The sequence below is a fragment of the Anser cygnoides genome, chromosome 2 (assembly GCF_040182565.1).
Source record: "Anser cygnoides isolate HZ-2024a breed goose chromosome 2, Taihu_goose_T2T_genome, whole genome shotgun sequence".
In the NCBI taxonomy this organism is placed as follows: domain Eukaryota; kingdom Metazoa; phylum Chordata; class Aves; order Anseriformes; family Anatidae; genus Anser; species Anser cygnoides.
Window position 1 is genome coordinate 149,729,003 of NC_089874.1, and position 22,690 is coordinate 149,751,692.

Genomic DNA, 22,690 nt, shown 5'->3' on the forward strand with positions numbered 1-22,690 from the left:
GGAGCTTCCATCTGAACACCAGGAAGCACTTCTGTGCTGAGCGAGTGACAGAGCACTGGCACAGGTTACCCAGAGAGGTTGTGGAGTCTCCTCCTTGGAGATCTTCAAAGGCTACCTGGACATGGTCCTGGGAACCTTGCTCTGGGTGTCCCTGCTTAATTCTGCACAATTAAAATAATTCTAATCTGTTATATATGATAAGGCATTTGTTTCCCAAGAAGGGATGACATTTCTCTTCCACAGTCCTTTCGTTTTATTCTTCGGGAACTGTCCCCAGTAAAGTGAGATGAATGGAGCAGGGCCAATGATGTAGTGTTTTGACTCTAGATTAGATTAGTGGGCGAAGGTCTGCCCACTAGGCTCAGGCTACATTCCTACTTTGCCAAAATCTCACCAAAAGCTGTGAGGAGCCTGCAGCCATATCTGAAACAGACTAAAAATCATTTTATTGCAGTCCATCACACAGTGCTTATTTCCTAGCAATATGCATGTCACCTGAACTCAGTGACAAGGGTTCACGCTCCTAGGTCATTTCTATCTTATCTCTTGGACTCAATTCCTCACTTCAGGCCACCCCTCCATTTGGTGTCAGGATGAGACACATGTTCACCCCCCACAGCTCACTGCCAGGATGCTGAAACCGAAGCCCGGCTGGAAGAGAGGCAGCAGATTCACCCTCCCTCCGCACCCAGCGTCCTGGACAGCATGAACAGCAGCCCCTCCAAGGCTGCAGGTGAAAGCAGTTTTATCACAGGTCCCCCACGCTTGCTGTTTCCCTCACAGACACATCTTCTATGTCAGCTGGGTTCAAGGGATTGCCCCACATGCATCAGCTTCCACACAGAGATGTGCTAGACACTATGGTCAAATAAAAATATGAATCTAAAAGACGCAAGCATAGGAAGTCAATGAATGAACACGCTTTCTCACGGCAATTCAAAAATCACTTACGTGGTTGATGGTGCATGGATCATGATTATTTTTAATTTAAGTTTTGGAGAATTGCAGTCCTGGGACTCCCCTTTAACACAGCACGCTTCATCCCAGCCTCTCACCGGAGCACAGTGCCAGATGGAAATGGGGATCGTGGTAGCTGGGTGGGAACCCAGGCTCAGGATCTCAGCTCCAGAAACCTGTGTGCAAATGAAAGGAACTTCAGATTTAAATTCCTACTTACAGACAATTTTGGGGGGTGGAGGAGAAATGCACTTATACTAGAGTAGTGTAAATTGTTGGCATATTTAGAAAGTTGTTCTTCCACAGCTCTTTGTAAAAGCCACTTTTCCTGCTCATGCAAGGCTTATCATTGCTATATATAGTCAGAGATAGGGCTTTTATGATTTGCACTTCAGTATGAAATAAAATTCTCCCTTTCCTTTCCAAAGAATTTATTTTCCACTTTTATGACTATAAATGCATTAAAATGATGAAATTTCTCTGGGTTAAGCTATCCTTAAAGGGGCCAAGAAAAGAAAACTGCCTACAGAAGCAGATAGCATCGTACAGCAGGCTGGCAGCACAGAAGTGCAGCTACCTCAGCCACCTGTGGAGCGCACACTGAGCTTTCCATGCAGCTCTTCTATTTCTGTTTTGCTTTTAAAAAATAGCAAGTTGCAAAATACTAATTATGGCAGTCGTGGAGGAGTGTGGAAAGGTTCTGTTCAGCTTGTGTAGACCTGCAGGAGAGTGGTTACTTCTCACCCTTCAGACTAATGTAGCTTTCAGTCAGCTTTTCTCTCTCGTGGCTACTCAGGAGGCCAGGCCAGAAGATAATAATGTTCCTCTGCAGCTTCAAAAGACAGCAACAAAGTTGGTGGACTGGCTGGTGCTGCCTTTACCTCCATTTAATAAAATCAGCCCTTCCTGATGGCCCTCCTGCAGTCCAGAGGACCAAATTAGGATGGCTTGAGACAGCACTGCAGGAGCCAGTGCTATGACGGTGCCTCATGGTGTACCCCAGGCCCTTCCCTCACAGGTGAAATTTTGGGATCTCTCAAGTTCTATTGATTTCAGAGAGGTTTGCCTTTCTCATATCCCTCTCCGAGAATGTCCATCGGAAGCTGACTGCTCTTTCTTGCTGACAGCTTGAGATCTGCCTCCACTCCTACAGCTTTTTGAAGGCACACCTCCTCCCTCCACATGAGCTGGGGAAAGCAAGTCCAGGCAGCATGTACCAAGCCACTTCAGCAGGTCAGGGACAGGTTTGGCATGCCTGGCTACAGAGACACGTGCTCTCCATTGCGTAGGGACATCCAATGCAATTAGATTAATTTTTTTTCCCTGACATTGAAACAGTGAGGAGTGAAGAATGACTCCATGCTAAAGTAAGCATGTTTTGGAGGCATGGTATCTAAAAAGTGAACTTTTTCACATTAATCATTTTATTTTGAAACAGTCATGATAGTGTTACTTCTGGTTTTTTGTTTTGTTTTGTTTTGTTTTCATTTGTTTGTTTGTTTGTTTCCTTTTGGAAATATCCTCAAATACTTCTGATTAAATAACTTATGCTCAAACTAATTTTCTTTCTTTCTGCCCTTCACTACCTGTAAAGATATTAGAGAAAGAAGTCGTAAAATCAAGTGAGCAATAGGGTACTGAACAGAGTTCTAGCAACAAAATAAAGTTCTTATTTCCTACACACACCCACACATTCTGGAAGCAAAGTAATATTGTTTGGCTAATGCTGTATCGCCCATTCTCAAGGTTAGATAATGCAGAGCAAGACATATGTTTGGATCAGAGGTGTGAGTTAATGAAAAGAGAATTGAAAATAGACATTTGCAGTACCACTGATAGAAATCTGAGCTGATTTTATCATATAGGTCTGGGAAAAAATTGTGTGAGTGTAAGAATTGGAAGAGAAACATCTACGTGTGAATAAAAGAAAATCATTGCACTGAACTGAGAATCAAAGCCTGTGGTACCCAACCTAGGAGCTGATTCACATTATGAAGGGTTCAGAGGGTGACCTCACGAGCTGATTTTTCTACAGTGGGGACAATGAAGATAGAAATAATTTTCTAATTTTGAGATATATTACTGAGATCCACTCTGGGGGCCCCTAACACAGAAAAGACATTGACAAAGTAGAGGGAGTTCAGCTGAGGTCCAGGAGCACTTGCTCTGCAAGAAGGGGCTGAGGGAGCGGGGCTGGTTCGGTCTGGAGAAGGGACAGCCCTGGGGGGACCTAAGAGCAGTCCCCGGTGCTTATGAGGAGGCCATCAAGAGAAAGGGGAGCCAGGCTCTTAGAGTTTTGCCTGGTGGGTAGATGAGAGACTCAGCATAAGCTGAAAGAGGAGAGGTTCAGCTGGGTATAAGCTGGAACTTTTTCCCCATGAGGGCAGTCAAACACTGCAGCAGATTACCCAGAGGCCGTGCAGGGTCCATCCTGGGAGGGTTTCAGCCCTGACTGGGCTTGCTCAAAGCCTTGAGCAATCTGGTGTGACCCCAGAGCTGACCCTGCTTTGAGCAGGAGGTCGGGCTAGAGACCTACCGAGTTCCCTTCCAATGTGAATTTTCCTATGATCCTATGATTTATTAGATTTTTCCTAAAATATATGTTTGAGCAAGCAGATAATAATTTTGCCTAGTCTTTTTAAACTGTGTTTCCAGAGACAAATTTCACCTACTGTGTCCAGCAAATTCCTTCCTCTGACTGCTGAAAACTGCTGATAAGTGTGTCATTTATTATGGTGATTTTTATGATTTGGCACCACTTTCACAAAAACTGTTCAGGAGCCATTTCATATCAAAGTGGGCAATCACTCACACTCATTTCAAATGGAAACCACAGGTCATGGCGAGCTGGGCTATTCTGTGATTTTTGTGAATGAGAAATGAAAAGGTAACTATTCATCAAGTACTCAGTCTCCACATCCAATTAAATGGCACCTTTGTTTTATTGAACATAGCTTATTTCACTGTACTAAAGAGTTTTAAACTAACTTTTTGAAGACGAGTGGACAATTTATCACTACAAATATGGGCAAGCACACTGATGCCAAGAAATGCTCTGAAAGTATTAAGCTGTTCTGAATAATATTTCAATACAATTGAAGCTGCTGTTTTCACGTCCCTGAAACAGCAAAACCAGAAATATTTGCAAGCTGTGTTGAAATTCTTGAACACACCATTAAGCAACAATAAAAGAGGTTGTCATAGCTGCTGTGTCATAATGGAATGAGCTTGTCTCTCTTCAAACTGGTAGTGGCATTTTGCTAGTCAGAACATTAGGAAAAAATGTTAAAACCAGTGCCAAAAAAAAAAAAAAAAAAAGGAAAACACTCACAAGACAGTATAAATCATCTTTTATCTTAGTTCAAGATTTATTCCCTTTTTCTTTCAATCTGTTAATCGATCTTTGAAATAAAAAAATAAAAATAAAAAATAATAGGGAAATGAAATCTAAACCAACCAAGATTAGTCGCATAACTGAAAGAAAATGATTTCAGCTATTAGATTTCTCTGTCTTGTACAGCTTGTCAAGAAAAAGCTGGTAAAGTTTGCTTTCAGTACTTTGCAACTGAGTTTGCATCCCTGAGTTTGCATCCCGTACATTACCTCCCTGTTTTTTTATCCTGACCAGAAGCACTTTGTGTGTATTGACCACTACTGATTTAAAGGTACTTTGTGCCAATCCTCCCCCCACTCATGGATTATGCATATCTAGTGATTCAGTACTCAGAACTAAACTATAAACATATATCAGGATGTGATTTTGATAAAATTCTTGATGCAATGCTGTTTAACATTGGAATTCTCAATAGAATTTGCTAAAGAGTACATTTGTAATAAATAAAAAATAAATCTCAAGAACAAGATTATGCCTAAATATTAATAAGCAGTGAAATGGAAACAGCTAATATGCATATAAATATGCATCCTTAGAATCCTTAATTACACATCTTCATCACTAATATCACTATTTCAGCATCATGATTTCTGTAATCATAATTCCATAACCAGTGTGAAATGGCATCATTTTGAAGAAGTTACTAACTTCTAGAAACAAGTTTCTCAGGAAAACAACATCTTCTACTCATAATATTCATACAATAATGTTGGAACTGCATACCCATACCTGTATATTGTATACTAGAACACTGGTATTCCCATAAGCACAGCTGTTGTTGCTAGAGAGACTTCAGATAAGGCAGAAAAAGGTGCAAGGTTTATCTGTTGGTTGTATCAGAAGATAGGTTTTAATGCATTAAATATAAAACAAGTGAGAAAATTCTAGCTTAGAAATCAAGTTTGAGGTACTAGGCTTTTAAAGTTATTTGCTCTGTGTGACATATAACGTATGCATGCTCAGAGTTATACAAACACAGAAGAAACTGTCACTGTCCTGCTCCTTTCAGTTGCTGAATGGATCTTAAGAAGCAGTAAGCAGAAACATCCTTTGAATTCAATTAACATACTGATATGATCAGAAATCTCTTAAATATGCCCGTAAGTGGGCATTGGCTTGCCATCTATCATGAGACAGAGGATAGACAAGTCTAGCATGAAATTCTTCAAAAGAATACACGTTTTGTTTTCATCCAACACAGAACAAGATTTACAGCATTTACAGTATTCAGGATGAAGTTATTCAACAGGCAACATTTTGACCAAATCTGAGGAGATAAGCAGGGACCACAGGAACAGAGGTATAAGGCTTGGAAGCAGTGTCATGTCCTCTTGAGAAAATGTCAACAAGTACATAATTTCATAACTTTAGCTCATGTTTCCAAGTATCTCTGCCACAGAGTGTATTTGTGAACAAATATCAGTTGATTACACTTTAGTCACAAGAATAAACCTTTCTCAAGTCCCTTTCTTTTCACTGAAGTGATGTTAGATATCCTCTCTCCATTAGTATTTCATGCTTTGGTCATTAGAAGTGTTAGAAAAATATGCAAAAAAATAATATTTATCCTCATTTGATTTTCCTTTACTTCTTCACAATACTCTCTATTTTATTTCTGCACCTAATCTGCCAACATTTTTAAGAATTTATTGCAACGATTGAGGAGTTTTTTCTCTGGTTACAACTTCAAAAGTATGATCAGGTTGTAAGAAAGGCAGTCTCTACTAACAAGGAGGAAAGAGCCAGTGAAATAAGTACCTATCATGGATTGTATTCATAGACCACCACTGACTGCAATTTCATAGTAGTCTCAGGCAACTAACGTTTTGCAGTCCTTCCTGCTAAAAAGTTCATACCAATGTTTAGCCAGAATCTTTCTTGCTGTGTTTTAGGCTGATCAGTCCTTGGCCTAATCGCTTGAGATATTACCTAAGTCTCTGGAACTAACTTTCACATGCTTGGAAGTGACAATCTACTTTTATTTAATTGATTTTCAAACCTTCACATTTCTCCATTGATTTCTCCATTTTTTCACAATTTCTTTGAATCCTAATCCTGTTCTCCAGCACTCCTGAAGTCTCTCTCAGCTGCTCATCTTTGACAAGCTTAATCCTACAGTTCTCTACTACACATTCAAGTAATTTATTCCAGTATTGAACATCTCACTCAACATCTTGATAACTTCTCTGTGGCTTCCAAACCTGCACTGTACGTGGGCTTGTGTCTTTAGAGGGGTTTCTTTGAAGACCCACTGTACCTCCTTAAATACCTTTCTCTTGGGCTGTTTCTTTATAAGATCTTATGTGCGGACAATGAATATGATGAGTCCTGCTCTCAGAAAGCCTCTTCTTTTCCTAACAGTGAATTCACCAGCTCCCTGCCATGCTTGCTACCTTTTTTCTTCCTTTTGATTAGAATCAAACCTAGAAGATCATCTTCTATGGATGATTTAATTAGTGCCACAAAGGTGATGAAGGAACTGGAGCACATTTCCTATGAGGAAAGGCTGAGAGAGCTGGAAGTTTTTAGCCTAGATATTAAGAGGGTTAAGGGAGGATCTCATCCATGTATATAAACACTTGAAGCCAGGCTTTTTTCAGTGTTGCCCAGTGCCAGGACAAGAGGCAACGGGCACAAACTGGAGCACACGAGCTTCCATCCGAACATCAGGAAGCATTTCTGTACTGTATGGGTGATGGAGCACTGGAAAAAGTTACCCAGAGAGTTGGTGGAGGCTCCTTCCTTAGATATTTTCAAAGGCAACCTGGACATGGTCCTGGGCACCCTGCTCTGTGTGTCCCTGCTTGAGCTGGGGGGTGGGACCAGATGAACTCCAGAGGTCACTTCCAACCTCAGCTATTCTGTGATTCTGTAATTGCATTTTTTGGTGGGAATCTACTTCTTTAACTATTTGCTAACTGTTGATATTATAATGATATATTTCTGTTCTTTTCTTTAGAATTGTTAGTAAGAATATCTGGTCGACAATCCTCTCCACATATACGTACTAAAATGTCAGGCAATAGACATAACAGCAAAAGGTGACGTTCAAATATAGCTGTAATTGTATAAGTATTGTATTTATACTGCAATGTTTGTAATTGTCTCCCTGTTCTTGTATCTTTAAACAACTACATCAAAAAAATAATGTCTGTTTTGTCTGGCTATCATGACCTACCTAACCAAAGCCTCCTATCGAGTTTTGGTAACTCCTTTGAAAGCCTTCTTAGGCATCAATTTCAACAAAGTAGAGCCTGTTTTCATCTCTTTTAATCCTTTGCCGAAAGTGGTGCTTCCACTGTTTTTACACCAGGTTAATTTGTAAAGAAAAAGTGCTAGGAAAGACAAAGATTTGCCAAGAATATTTCTTTAGGAAATGGGAATATGAAAAATAAAATAAAAGCAAGGTCTGAATAGGCTGGCATAAATAAATTGCTAAAGCACATTCTGGATTTTAAAAACAGCATCCCAAAATTGAAGACTTCTTCAGCCTTACCTAACTAGAATCATTCTTGTCTTTAGTGTCTTTCAACCTCCAACTTCCAACAGATTCAAGCTCCTCCTCCTCCATGAGAGAATGGCATAAAGTTGAGCCAGAGGAGGTTCAGGTTGGAAATGAGGAGACATTTCTTCTCAGAAAGAGCAGTCAGGCATTGGGACGGGTTGCCCAGGGAGGTGGTGGAGTCACCGTCCCTGGGGGTGTTCAAGGAAAGGTTGGACGTGGTGCTTAGGGACATGGTTTAGTGGGTGACATTGGTGGTAGGGGGATGGTTGGACCAGATGATCTTGGAGGTCTTTTCCAACCTCAATGATTCTATGATTAACATGGGTTTTCAGCTCTGGGGTTGGACTGGTGAAGAAGAGGAAGAGCACAGTGAATGAAGAAGTCAGCTGAGAGGCTAGAGAGATATGAAAGATAGAAATTTCTGTATTTCTCTCCCTGAAAGGAGAGTTGGCATTAATCCCTTAGTCTAAAATTGCAGGTCAGGTGAGTAGTTTGGGCCTCCTGACCATTGAAGCCAAAGGGTTTGTTGGAGTACAATAATCTTCTGGCCCAGAAGCCTGGATTTTCTCCCGCAAGAAACGAGGGAAAAGGGAGAAAAATGTGATTGCAGCATAGAGCCAAGGCATGCCTGAGATGTGCACGCAAGCCAAAGCAGGTGAGTAGCACCATCTGGGCCCACACCTTCGGTCTGGTAACAAGTGAAGCATGTTACCCTCTCCCTCCTCCAGTTTATTTAAATTCTTACCCTCTTTATCAGATAGGTCTCTGCAAACCTCTTCCACCTAAAAGGAAATGAGTAACCCTATGCTGCCTTACCTCCGTTATCCACATAATATAGTTTGAGATTGAGAAAAAAAAAAAAAAAAAAAATAAATCCTCAATTACATTCACTAAAAAACAGAGGTTTAAGTAAGGCTTTTCAAAAACTTTGGTTTTGCACTAATACAAAGGTTAATGAATCTAGCACAGTTTCAGCCACCAGAAGGATTTTTTCAGCTGACAGAAGCAACTTGAAGGAAAATCAGATAAATGCTATCGGCAGGTGCCAAAATAGTTTTAAATGCAACTTGCAGTGGACTTCCTGAAAGGGATTATTTAGTAGAAAAAGAGGCAAGATTTCATCGCTGCCTTTTTATGGTCCTATTCTAAAGGTTTCCATAAAAATCCTATAATCTAGTTCTTCAGGCCTGAGAAAGGCTTTTATATCTGCTCTAACTTTCAGAGGCCTTTTAAATATTTTGGCATTTGGAGCCATCATTACAGATTGGAAGTCTGTTGAAAAGATACCTTAGAGACATTTGGCTTTACTTTGCATTCTTACAGAAAGAAACCATTCTGAAGAAATATGGGAAAGAAAATAAAAAGAACTTTACTGTCCTGCTGAGAGTCACTTTACCTATTTTTCCCCTGACCAGACATCCTATTGGAAAAGCACTGCAATGGATACCTGGACTCCAATGACATCCTTTGAACAGGAAATGGACTTTGGCTTTTTCTTCTCAAGGTCTTACTTGCTTTTTTTTTTTTTTCCTTTGCCACCTTCTGATAATGTCATTATTGCACAGTCCCTTGCTTGAGCAATTGGATACCTAAAGGTCCTTGAGGGTCTTTCTCTTCAGATTGAGTTCACTCACCTGCTGGGGAAAACAAGGAATTGATGCTATAATAACAAGGAAGCTCCAGCAGATTGAAAAGGGAATTGATCCAGGGATCAAATCCTTCCGGCTCCAGAGCTAGCTTGGGGTGGTCTGCACAGCCCTGTAACCTATAACATGATATGCCTCTATACTACCATCACCTGCCATAGGGAAAACAGTAACTTGTTGATTTCTTACATGAAGTCGCTGCATAACTTGCCCCTAGAGCACTTACAGCTGTACTTGTCTTCATGCTCAGCCTAGTTTGCTGTCTGATATTATCCTGGGATGTCTGTCAGCACTACTTCTCACCCCCCTCCCATCAATGATATCAGACTGCTTTCCCTTAACGCAGTGGTTCCTGAGGTTTTGGAAGGCCACCAACTCAGACATCAGCTAGGTATTCTACAATGACGCTAACCTGAAAAGCAACACAGCACAGCAATTTTTAAAAGTCTTTTGTGGTGCACATAAGAGTTAGAGTGTCCTAGGTCATGCTATGGGACTATTCTGGGGAAGAATTATACCGTCCAAGAGTTGTATAAGAGTTTTTGTTTATAAGACCTTAATTGCTGTATGTTGGTGAGTATCATCATTAGTATGAGAGCTGGAGGAGCTCAAGTTACCAAGATTTTAAGTGTTTTGCTTACAAGAAAGTCTGGAAAAATCAAGGTTTTACCCTTGGTATAAAAGTCCCACTCCACACATATGCTTCCTACATGCTGTTATTTAATATGCTTGAGAGCAACTCTGCCCCAAACCTGCTGATTTTGATGGAATTTTTTTCTGTTCACATCAAAAGGTATTAGATAAACCCCAGAGTGTATTTGAGGGAGTGGAGGCAGGACTGCTATGAAGCAGAAAAAGCAGAAAGTCAAAGAATTCAGGAAAGCATTATTTTTAAATGAAATATTATTAAAGGAATGAAATGTCAGCTAGGAAAGAAATAAGAAAATGTGAAGAGAGTCATCAAGTTAATCAAAGAATTATGAAATGACTGAATCTTGAGAAGAAGAAATAATGACAATATTAATATACATAAGTAAGTTATTTAATAAGTTAAGAAACGTGTTTTGAGACTATGAACTATATTCTCTGGTAGTGGGGAGGGAGGCTGTTTTTCCCAAGATTAGCAAATATATCGGGATTACCTTCTGTCAGATAAGAAAGAGGCTCAAAGCCAAATCCAGCCATTATTTGTAAATGTATTGGGATACTTCTGATTTAATTCTATTTTGTTATAATTCTTATACCAGACTGAATTTTATAAAATATGTAAATTCTTATTTTGATGTCTTTTATATGGAAAAGTCAGACAGCTGCATTCCAATGCTGGACACTTCCACCTCTTTCCCCCATCTACATTTCAACGGTTTGGCTGGCACAGAAGCAAGTCAGCCAGCCAAGGGACAGGCTTGGTGGAACCCCATGATGGAGGTGGTGTGTTTGCATATAAGCAAAACAGTTGACAAAGTGGGTTAATTCTCCTCATTGACCTTATTTTTTACATATTTTCCGTTTCCTTACTCTCCTTCTCCTCCTTCCTCTAGTGTCAAGCATCTCACCTTTTTGATTTCAGAAGAGCTTGTCTCTCGCTTTGTTGCAGCGATCTCCTTGTTAATGTGGGTGACCAAGACATAATGTTCCAGCAGTTGGTCTAATTCTTGATGCATTGACTGAAGCACTTACACTGAAATAGGTAACAAAGCCAGTTTCCTACTTCATTGGAAGTGGCGTTAAATCCACAAGACGCCTATAGATTTCCTTATCAAAAATTTTCCTGCAGCTTTAAAACTTTGAGTGAAGTTTGGACAACCAAAACATTCACAGTAAGATGTAATTCTTTATCCTTTCTGCCTCTGAGATACTGCTTGAATAGAAGTACTCTGAGAACAAAACAAAAGAAAACAAAAGTCATGCTTTGGTAAAGTTAGAATCGTAGAATGGTTTGGGCTGGAAGGGACCTTGAAGATCATCTAGTTCCAACCCTCCTGCCATGGGTAGGGACACTTAGGAAACTGAAGGCCTCTTTTCAGTCTTGTAAGGGGCTGAAATCTAGACAGGCATTTTCAGGCTTTGCCGGCACTGCTTTCTTCCCTGTTGTTTCATTCTCCCCTAATTGTTTCTTTAACACAATCCAAGTTTACTTTCTAGGTACTAAAGACCAAGAAGGATTATTTTCATCAAAATCTGATAGTAAGAAAAATCTCCCTGAGGAGATCAAGTGGTGTTATAACAGGTTAACATGTCAGCTAGTGGGTTGCTCATATTAAGCTGTGAATCTTTGAAGCCTAATGAACCTTGTGAACTTTCCACCCATCTCACAGTACAGAAACATCTGGGTGAAATAGCATTGAGCTTACTCACTATGAAAACACACAGATGAACACTGACATACCTTCTTTCTCGTGTCCATGAATGAAAGTTGAGCTGAAGTGTGAAAAAAATAAAGTTACTGGTTTTGAAATTTCTGGAGAGCTGGTTTTTTACTCCTTCTGCAACAGAAACTCTGACTTGCTTGATGATGAGATGTTTCTCCATTCATATTTAACATGTTCTAAACTGTTTAAATACTTTTTTTTAATACCTTGTATTAAAGAAAAAAAAATACACAGAATTTACAAAGGAATCTTCTCCCTCTTCCTTCGTTATAAGTAAAAATCCTCATTTGAATGTTCCTGAATATCAGAGGGAGTACAGAGCTTTCAGGGCTACTCAGCCAAAATCCTTAGGTTTTCCAGCTGTCTCTTAGTCCTTTGACCCCAGTCTCTGTTCCGATACTGCTAGTCATAATATCATTCATTGTAATGGTTTCTGTGATGTGATTACCTATCCTATAGATGCTGATCTAGAGGTTTGTCTACATCACAAAATATTGTATGCCTTCGTAATCTTTATAATGAGCTAAGCCAAACAAACCATCAGACATGACCAAATGTTTGTTTAGAATTATGTCAGATAATCATGCTTACAAAAGTTAATGCCTATATTTTTTCTGTTAAACATTAGTAGCATAAAAAAAATGACTATACACCTTTTTTTTTCTAAATTGCTGCTCCATTAAGCCTTTTTACAACTAATGTTTAATTGCCCATAGAATCCTTATTTACAAATGAAGTGGGTTTTTATATTCATTGGACTGATAATTTTAAATTGTAAAACTAACATAATGCAGGATACTAATTTTTATACAACCTGGCACTACTTTTCCACTTGTTCACTGGAATTAGAGCTATCTCTTTGGTAGGTATTTCAGAGTCTATTTTGACTGTTATCACAAAACTCAGATTTGAGAAAAAGTATCACCGTCTTAAAATGCTGCCATGTTTTTTTGTGTTCATAAAAAAAGATTTAAAAGGTTTAGAGTTTACACTAAAACCTATCACTCTTACATGTATATTAAATGCCCTGACTTACATAAATAGATGATATCAAATAACTCTAGAAAACTAACTAGAAAATATTTCTAGTCATGAAGAAAGAATCAGAGAAGAAGAGGAAAAAATCATGTTATATGAGGAAGAGGACATAGTATTTTCAAGAAAGTGAAAAGAAAATAGACTGTCTACACAACAAAGAACTCATATTTACTTAAAACAGACTGATATTGCTGAGACAATATTTGGATGAACTCTCATGGTGCAGTATGAACTTTTTTTTATCTTAGTTATGAAACCTGGAGTGATGAATAAAATGGCTTAAGAATGTCTTGCAGAAAATATTTACCATGATCATAGACAGTGTAACTTCTGCTTTCAGCTTCAACTAATATCCATACCTCCTTATGACATAATAAGCTCGTTAATTTTATTTAGGTTCAAAACTGTCATGATCAGAGCTTGTGTCTTCTTCTGTATCTGTACTGTCCTTACCACAGAGTATTATAGGAAGCTGCAATAATATCTATTAGAAACAATTTATCTAATATTTATTAAAATATTTAATATGAATAATGATTAATTAATAATTACCATATGTATTGTATCAGCAAATTACTCCTGCAAAGCAGTTTCTAAGTTACAAAATTTGCTTTACTGAACTTTCTAAGATCCCAATATTAGCCCTCAGTTTTGTCATGACTGGTTTTGGAGATAGGTTTTAAATGACATAACAGCTGATTAAAAAGTTGATTTTTTTTTTTTTAATTCAATATATGTCCTTTTTCTGCCTGTATTTCTGTAATTCCTCTTTTCCTTTCTCCTGGTTTGTCCCTGACCTCCTTTTATTTCTGTTTCCAGTTTATAAAAATTTTCCTCCCTTCTTGGCAAGAGAAACAGACTTGTGGCCTAGAGACTTTCAAACATACTTCTGTAGCCATGGATTTCACATACCTAGCCTGCTGTCTGTGCTGTATTTAAACTGAAAGGTTATACCGAAGCAAATATTTCTGGAAATTTTTATGAACCAAAAGAACTTTACAGCCATTTATAATTGTTTGGCATTGGTACTGAAGGCCAAATGGGTGTCAGCAGGCAGGACACACCAGCTGTGTTTGCCAGCCTTGTTAACACCTACAGGAGCTGCTGCAGAGATTAAAGAGCAAAGCAAGCAAACGAGAGGAAATGGGGCAGAGCACAGCTCTGCTTTGCTTTGCTTTGCTCTCCTCCCTTCCTCTCTCCTCCTTTTTTTACTTAAACTTCCTCACAGGAAAATCAACTTGTGCACGGTTGGCAAGTAATCTGAAAGGTGTTTTTTTCCTCTGAGAAGAAGGCGGCTCTTCCGTTCACCAACAAGTGAGTGGTTATTTACTGAATGTTTCCGTCTTTTTCACTAAGCAGAAGTTTTACTCGCTTTTCACCCTTGCAGCTCTTTCAATATTTTCTCTTTCATCTAGAATTACATTTGCAGAAGAATCATCATCCACCAGCATTGACAGATATTAAGAACACACAGTACCATCCATTGGTGGCTCTGATGTTCCAGAATGTTCTAAGAACAAGGAAATCTACCTTCAGATTGATCCTGATGACGGCATCACTACTGAGGGAGTTCACAATTGCTATTTCATTGAAACTACTGTGGCCATGGGGTGGTACAGAAAGCAGTTTACTGGCCATCTGCTTTGATATAAAGGGTATGATTTTCCATTCCTGGCTCTGATGACACCAGCTATACTTTACAGTCCGTAATTTCCCCCAACAAAACCACCACAGGATACACAGTATAGCACTGTTATGTTTACTGCACCAGCCAAGGGTCTATCTCCAACCAACCTCATCTATTATGGATGCGTGTAGTGGTCAAATTACCGTCTTGCTCATATATATTCAAAGACTTCCTCATTATTATTTTTTTTCTTGCAAATTATCTGAAGTCTGGTTATGATGTTACTGTTTTGCTTTGTTGTTATTATTGTTATTCATAATTGTTCCAATGGAGCAAATGATAGATAGATTTATTCATAATCTGGGCATTAAGCAGCCAATCACTGAAATGTACACTGGGACTCCTGTTCTGCAGATTTTATCTAGGTGTTGTTTGTACATCATTGCAAAAGCTCTAGCTGTTTTGTATATTACGTGACTAGTCAAGAGTGTGGCAGAAAGCTATGACTACAGTTCAAAAGCCAACGTAAATGAATATTAATGCAAGGTGCTCCAGTTTTCTGTAAATGTTCTTGTCAGTACTTCACGTTCAAAAATCATAAACCATGAGGTAATGTGAATGTCTAATGAAAATCAATGCACTTCATTTTGGCAGTATCAGAAATGCTTTTCAATCTATTTCCTCAGCTTTGTGGACTCTCAGGAGATAATGGCTGCTGACGCTCTCAGGAGCGTCAAAAATTTGCAACTATATAAAGTAACAATCTAGAAAACTTCACGTTTGTATTTGCCTAACATTTGCTTTTATTTATAGCTATCTGCTAGCAAACTCATTAAGCAAATGGGAGAATGTCCAATTTCCAACAGGATTTGGGTCCCAGACTGGGCAAAGCGACTTAGAAGAACTCACATATGATGAGAGGAGCCCCGTATCTTACCTCATGTACCTCCGCAAAAATCTTGAGGCTGTAGTGTTCCAAAACAGATGGATTTGTGTGTCTAGCACGTACGTAGTCTGTTAGGATAACAATTTCTTTCAAGGCCAGAGAAAGGTGTTCGGTTCTGACAAGACGCAGTGTGTGTGCCAGGCCAGGTGGCTACCACCTGTACAGTCCCTTCGCCTTGGTCAACTCACTCCAGTATTCTCTCCAGCTTTGGCAGAAGCAGCAATTGAAGTTAGAAACACTGCCCTGGAGCTTCTTGTCACATTACCTCTAGAACCGAACTTATAAAATAACCAGCTGGGTTGCGATTTCCCCCTGGTCCTCTTCACAACTGCTCTCCAGCTGCACAAGTCATAACGGTGTATGCTACACCGTGTGCTATCAGGAAAAGCAATCACAATACACCATGTAGTGACTTTATTTCTTATGACAACTATATACATCTTAGGCTTTCCTGTATTGCTGGCCAACTGACTTGTACAAGGAGTTACAAATATCAGTTGAAAGAAACAACATCTACCCTGTCACCAAAAGTAAAATTCTTGATGTACTGGATGCAACACAAAAATCGTCCGTGACTGGCTGCAGGAAACTGATGACAAAGGATCAGCCGTAACGTGTACAGCAAGGAACCGTAATGTGATCAACCGTAATGTGTATAGCGAGGAACAGCGTTGGCCCACGGACAGCTGGTAGGAGCAGTGACAGAAACTTGGAGAGGCATTTAGTTCTCGAGAGGACTGCTGCTCTCAGAAGCTTTGCTGTGGTCAAATTACAAATTACATGCTGCGTCCTCCTGGTGTTTAAGACACTCTACAGAAGTCCGTGGGGAAGCTCTGAAGGAACTCATCAAAAAGGAGATGAGATCACACAATCAGAGCACGAGGCTGAACGCTACCCAGGAATGGAGCTTCCCTCTCCTACAGGTACCGAATTGCGTCTCTTCAGGACCTCCTACATTCCTCCCAAATCGTTTCTTTGAAGAGAAGACTAAACAGTAATCCCAAATTTTAACTACAGACTTCTGGATCTTCTGCCCATTCCTTGAATTTGGTAATGCTTACAGAACAAGCGAATGTCATGTTAACCCTGATGAATATTCGTACTGAGTTATTCTGAACTTAGAAGCAAACATATCAGCAAGCACATATGTCCCAAGGAAAAAAACATATGGACATATGGAAAAAAAAGGAACGGGGGGGGGTGGGGTGTGGGTGGGATCTGAATCCATATTCAGTTTCCATTTCCACAAAAGGGAAAACAGAGGGAGACGGTCCTGGACACTTCTAGAAGGACCAAAGAAAAGAAAATGGGAAAACGGAATGAACCGTGTTAAAGCACTCTCTATAAACAAGCCCCTGACTTTCATTTAGAAAAAAAAAAAAAAAAAAGGCGTGCTTGTCTGAATAAATTTTTTCTGCTCTATGAGTTTCGGTAGGAAAACCTGGACAGAATTTAGAGAAACACACACACACACACAAAAAAAAAAATGAATGGATCATTTACAAGGAATATTGAAAGTATTAAATTATTTGAGTTTGGCTAAACAATGACACAATAACATTTTCAGTCCACAAGTATTTTTAAACTTTATTTTTAAATGCTGTTTTTACAATGAGGCGGTTTATAAGTGAAGTGAATATGTGGGCCACTCCTTTTAATACAATATCTCCCTGGCAACAGGACCAGCAAAACAGAAAAAGAGATTAGATGACCAATTGTTTCTTCCATCTCTCATGTCTTCGATTTCTTTGCTGGATGGCTGATACAGTGCTCGGACTCAGCGACTCCGCTGGGTGGGTGAAGCTCGACTCGGTATGTTTCCTTTGGCAAAAATCATTGCATGCAGTTAGAAGGTATGCTGTGTTGATATCATATGGCTGTCTAAAGGAGAAAAAAAATCTCTTTGTAATGCCAACAGAAAAGGCTTGGCTATCACCAGATCAAAATTTCAGTATTTCCTTATGAGTATTTTTAAGCCCTAACTTAGAGAAACAGCAAAGAGATTTTGGGAAAATCAGAAAATTAGTCCAGGAACTATGGCTGGGAACGGTTCCCTGGAAGGGCACCCGGATTGCCAGCCCAGAATGTTACTCATGGACACTGCAGGAACTCAGAACAGATGATGGAGAAAATGCAGACGTGTTACTGACAGAGATAACTGATAGATACTCAAAATCAGATGTCTGACCTGAAATGTATGGTCTTCAAATTTATTCCGGTTAGAAAATATGAACACCTTGCAGCAGGCGTGTACCTGATACAACCCTCTGTAGCTGTATTGTGTCCCTGCCCTTCTCACTCAGAGACAGGAGTGCTGTAATGCAATCCCAAGACCCCTAAAAGTGCAGTTTTTACACAGGGGGTCAGTGCTTGTGAATGGGTATTCCTCTGTAGGGAACATATTCTCGTAGTTCCCTGCCTTCACTGGGTAGTAACTTGCTCTATGAGCAAAAGCTGGTTTTAACCTTAAAAACCTTAAATGGTAAGAATTACTTCTGAGACTGCCTCTTCACCAGTGGCACAAAACTACAACAGAGATTACAGAGAGTGCTCAAGCTAAGAGGGTCCAATTTAATTGCATTTCATTTGTTTTCATTGCCTTGCATTCTCAGTAGATTCGCAGCCTCTAATTCAGATCTCTACCAATTCAAAAACCTCTGGAAGTGCTCATTCCCAGGACACACCGTAAGTTTTGTTTGTTCTCCCAAGATTTTTCTCTTTCAGTTAAGGCCACAAAAGAATATGACAAAAGCATATTGCAAAATTAAATGAAAACTATAAAGCATGTTTTCATTACTTATGGCCAGATTATTCAGCTCTTGGCAGACACCAATGCGGATATGGGAAACAGGCATGAAGGACAGCCCTAAATCATGCCATTTAGTAACAAACCTTACTTGGCAGCATCAGGAACTGTCAATTAGCTGAATTATTTAGCTATACCCCTTTCTTTCAGACATGCTCAAAGAATGTTCATTAGAGAAAAAATAAAGATGGGGAAAATCCACTCTGCTGATCTAACTTCCTGATTGCAGAACATCATTTTATCACCATTAGGTTCCTCAGAATGCCAGCCTGTTCTTCCAGCCCTTACTCATACGTGTATTCATTTCTCAAAAACAATCTGAGATGCAACCATGTAACAGCTGTTTCATCCATGAAAAGATTTAAAAAAAAAAAAAAGTCCAAATGACCTGTTCGAGTACCTCTTCTGAAGCTCTTGAAGTAGAAATTAAGTGGTATGTTCCTCAAACATCTCATTGGCCATCTGCACCAAAAAAAATTTCATTCCATGAATAATGAAAGGAAAAAATCCCCAATTCTTTTTATCCATTTATCATCTCACGCAGTAAAATGGACTAAACTTAGACTCTTAGTAATATCAGTCTGGTTTTCAGATACAAAGCACAAGTATATATTTGGGATTAATGAATTTTTAAATTAAATGAAATAAGCAAATACACTTATTTATTTTGGGAGCAAATATTAATGACAGATTTCTGGGACAATTCTCATCTCTTTGTTTCCCAACATAGCAGAAATTATGAGCAGAATATGAGCACACAGTACTGAATAAACACACACATATTGCCATCTTGAACAGGAGCAGGCAAGCATACAACATCCCGTGGCATGCAATATCTGCCCACGGAGTCCTCGTATAAAAACATCTTTTTGGTGAGATGCAGTATAACTAGCCTTCATGTTACTTCAGGTGCTTTGTATGGTAATGTCACTCATCCTCCCCAAACTAATGGTTATATTTTGCGGCCGTGAGGGTACGGAGAATTCCAGGGCATGAAGAATTAAATGCTAGTCCAGAGAATGATAGCCCTAAGCAGTGTGGACATGAGCTGTTCCCACCCTACTTATCTGTAGCAGTATGAATACAGTGTTTGTCCTTCTTGGCTGTCTTCTTTTCCAGAAATTTCATCCCACACGAAACCACAGCAAACACTTTCACCTGCACTCTTCTCACTTCAAAGGGCAGAGCTTTTTCAACGTTAGTTAGAAAAAATTGTAAATGAAAAAATAATAAAAGCTTTCTTAAAAAAAATAAAATTCCTCTTATGTTCCCCAAAACAGCAAGAACCAAAAAGCTATACATAGCAACTTCACCTGGTGACTTGTGCTAGAAGTATTCCCAGCAGGCCCTATAGCTAAAATAAGTTTGGAAGAAAGAAATCGAGGAAACTTGTTTGGTAGAACATACAGACTGCATTAAACTGGAACATTTTGTGAATTTCTTTTAAGTACATGGAATTGTCTGAGTCAAAAGCAATGATGCAACTCCCCATCCCCACTTAACTCATTCTGACATTTTCTAAATTGTTTCAATTGTAAACAAAATGTTATTTAAGTTCAAAGTTAAATCTCTAAAATAAAGACATTTTGCTTCCAACATGTTTTTATCCAGATTTCTAATTTGCCAAAACTGTGATGATATGGGAGGCATATCTCAAAAAAAAAAACCATCCAAATTACTGTCACTTGCACAATTCTTAAGTATTGCAAAACTGACTGTATTGTTGCATAGGCTAAATGGAATTGTAAAACACTACATATAAAATGCTGTATAAAATAAAAAGTACAACACTTCTATAGGCAGAAGGATAATATATTTTTAATTTCAATTAAAAAACACAACCATGCTTAAGTTTGAGGGGCTGACTCTGATAATATTGTCATAATTCGTCAGAAAAACGATTACACCTTAAATCCTACTTAAAAGAATGATACAAGAAAGAGTGTTAAACACTGAAGAAACCAGCTGCTTTTCTGGAATATCCATCTTTCATCTGAAACAGAATTCCTTTTGAAGAGAGAAGTCATTGGGTTCACTGCATTTACTAGTGGGGAAAATTCTCTGGCCTGGTTTACTCAGCAAGAGCACACACAGTCATATTGACCTCCAGTGGCCTGACATGTTTTCTCTGTCCCAGTCATGACATATGCAAGATGTTTATCAGTAAACTTCCATGGCATGAACAGATGCTTTTGGGAGCGGATTGTCTTACTCACGGTGAACAGCTCCTTTGATAATTTTCAAGCTGACCAGACCTTAAGGGCTTTTTTGCCTCAGTGCCATTTTTCTTCTCAGAATCTTTCCAGTGAGGTACTCAGTGTACCTTCTGGGTATTGTTGCCATCCACTAGATCCTACTGAAAAGGATGTATGTATCAAAATACAGAACCTCTTCTATGAACATAGTTCTGTTGCCTAATGGCAACAGGTATCCCATTGTGAATAGGAAACAATCTTGGTATAGAGCTGAAGGGACTCTTCATGAACTTGTGTAGCTCTTCACGGGAAGCAATTTTCTCATATTTTCTCGATAAGAAGCTAGATAAGAATTAAAACAGTTCATTAACACTAACATCAGAAGTAATGTCACCAGCATCTGAGTCTAATATTTGTAGCTCAGGTACCATCTTCAAGATCAACCACACCATCCATCAATATTAAAGCCCCAAAGGTTGAGGATTAACAACAACTCAAACAGCAACTTCAGAACTCAATGCTAGCCATATAGACTAGTGATATAAGCAGGGACAAATGAAGGAGAGTCCACTTGCATCTTGGACAGATCTTCTCTGAAACACAATGACTGTGGTACATACCTCAAAGCATCTCTACCAGCTCAGACAGCTGGGGCTGTTTCAGTTACAGCAGTTTCATCTGTGGGTGAAGAACCTCTCATGTTGCTATGTGGAGAGGAAACAAGGCAAAAGGAACAAATTTATTATCAAACCTACCGGTTTGCTATTAGTATATCAAGTGTAATGTGTATTTTGGATTTAAAGCTGTCATCTAAGTTGAGAAGGACTAGCTAAAAGGAGGACTAGCTAAAACTAGCTTGAAAATTTCATGAAAAATACTGTAACTGTACATGTAAAAAATTGTATTGTAAATGTAAATGTAAAAATTCTGTGGGACGGTGGCCTTCACAGGAGGTTAGACAAGTGGCTAGCTTTAAAAAGAGGGATGTTGCTGCGAATGCTTGTAAAGTTTTTTTACCTAGATACCTCTGGATAGGAATAGGATCCACAACTAGAAAATCTGTAAGAGTTAAAACCAGTTTTATTTGTAACCCATGCTTCCAGTCTTTTAGACAGAGGCCATAAACCATCTTGTGCTGTGGAAGTAAACAGGCTGGGTAAAAGCGACATACTGAGCGTTACTAGCTCTATGGACATAAGGACCTGAGTGAAACACCATGTCCAGACAACCATGCTAGAGGTTTAGCCTAAGGCAGAGATGGAAATCCAGAGTGAGAAATCTTTGCCTGCAAAGGCAATGGAGAACATAGCTGTGGATGAGATTGGGCATATTTTCTCTGCACAAAAATGCAAAGCTGTGTTCCTTCCAGAAAGAAAAGGTATCTGGGAAGCACTTTGTGTCTCGATAATGCTTAAGTGCAACTTAAGACACATTACCTGGCTTGCTTAAGCATTCACAGCAATTAGCAGCTTAATTTTAAAACACTTAATTTTAAAACACTTAAGATTAGAAAACACTTCAGCGTTTGTTCTGCATGGCCCCTAGTTAGCGTCTTATATACCTGTACAGGTTATATCCCTATGAGTTAGAAACTGTAGATAACCAGCTTGTTTTCCTTTTACTAGGTACCATGCAAGACTTTCCTTGCCTGTGACCTTGGCTTGGGAAATCCCTTATGTTTATACTTGGAGTTGGAACTCTACTCCTGAACTCTGTTCCTGAACTCACACTTCTCAACACTGTTCGTCGACCGTGTCTTCTTGCAAAGTGAAGAGCAGAGCTAATTTCCTTAATTTCTTAATTTCTTTACATATTACTCTTTGCAAAACCAAGACCCAAGGTGGCAGCCCAAATATTAACCCAATTAAACAGAGTTGTATAAAAAAGCAAACACAGAGAAACTAAAATATTCATTTGTATGTACTCGTTTTATAGCATGAGTAAGTGCTATTCATTGTCAGCTGAGCCAGCAATAAAACCCTCCACCTGATCATTATTTTATTCTCTGAATAATAACAAAGGGTGCTTTCATATGATAAAAAATTATGTCAGCCTTAAAAAAGTTGTAAAACAAGTACAGACAAAAAGATTCACTTCCAGAAAGATGAAACAGCATCTTAGAATGGGTAATTCCAAAAGAGTCCAAATTGTGCCTGCTTTTTGGGGGCAGAAATGTCTGGAAAAAGGAATTTGTCCCTACAGCA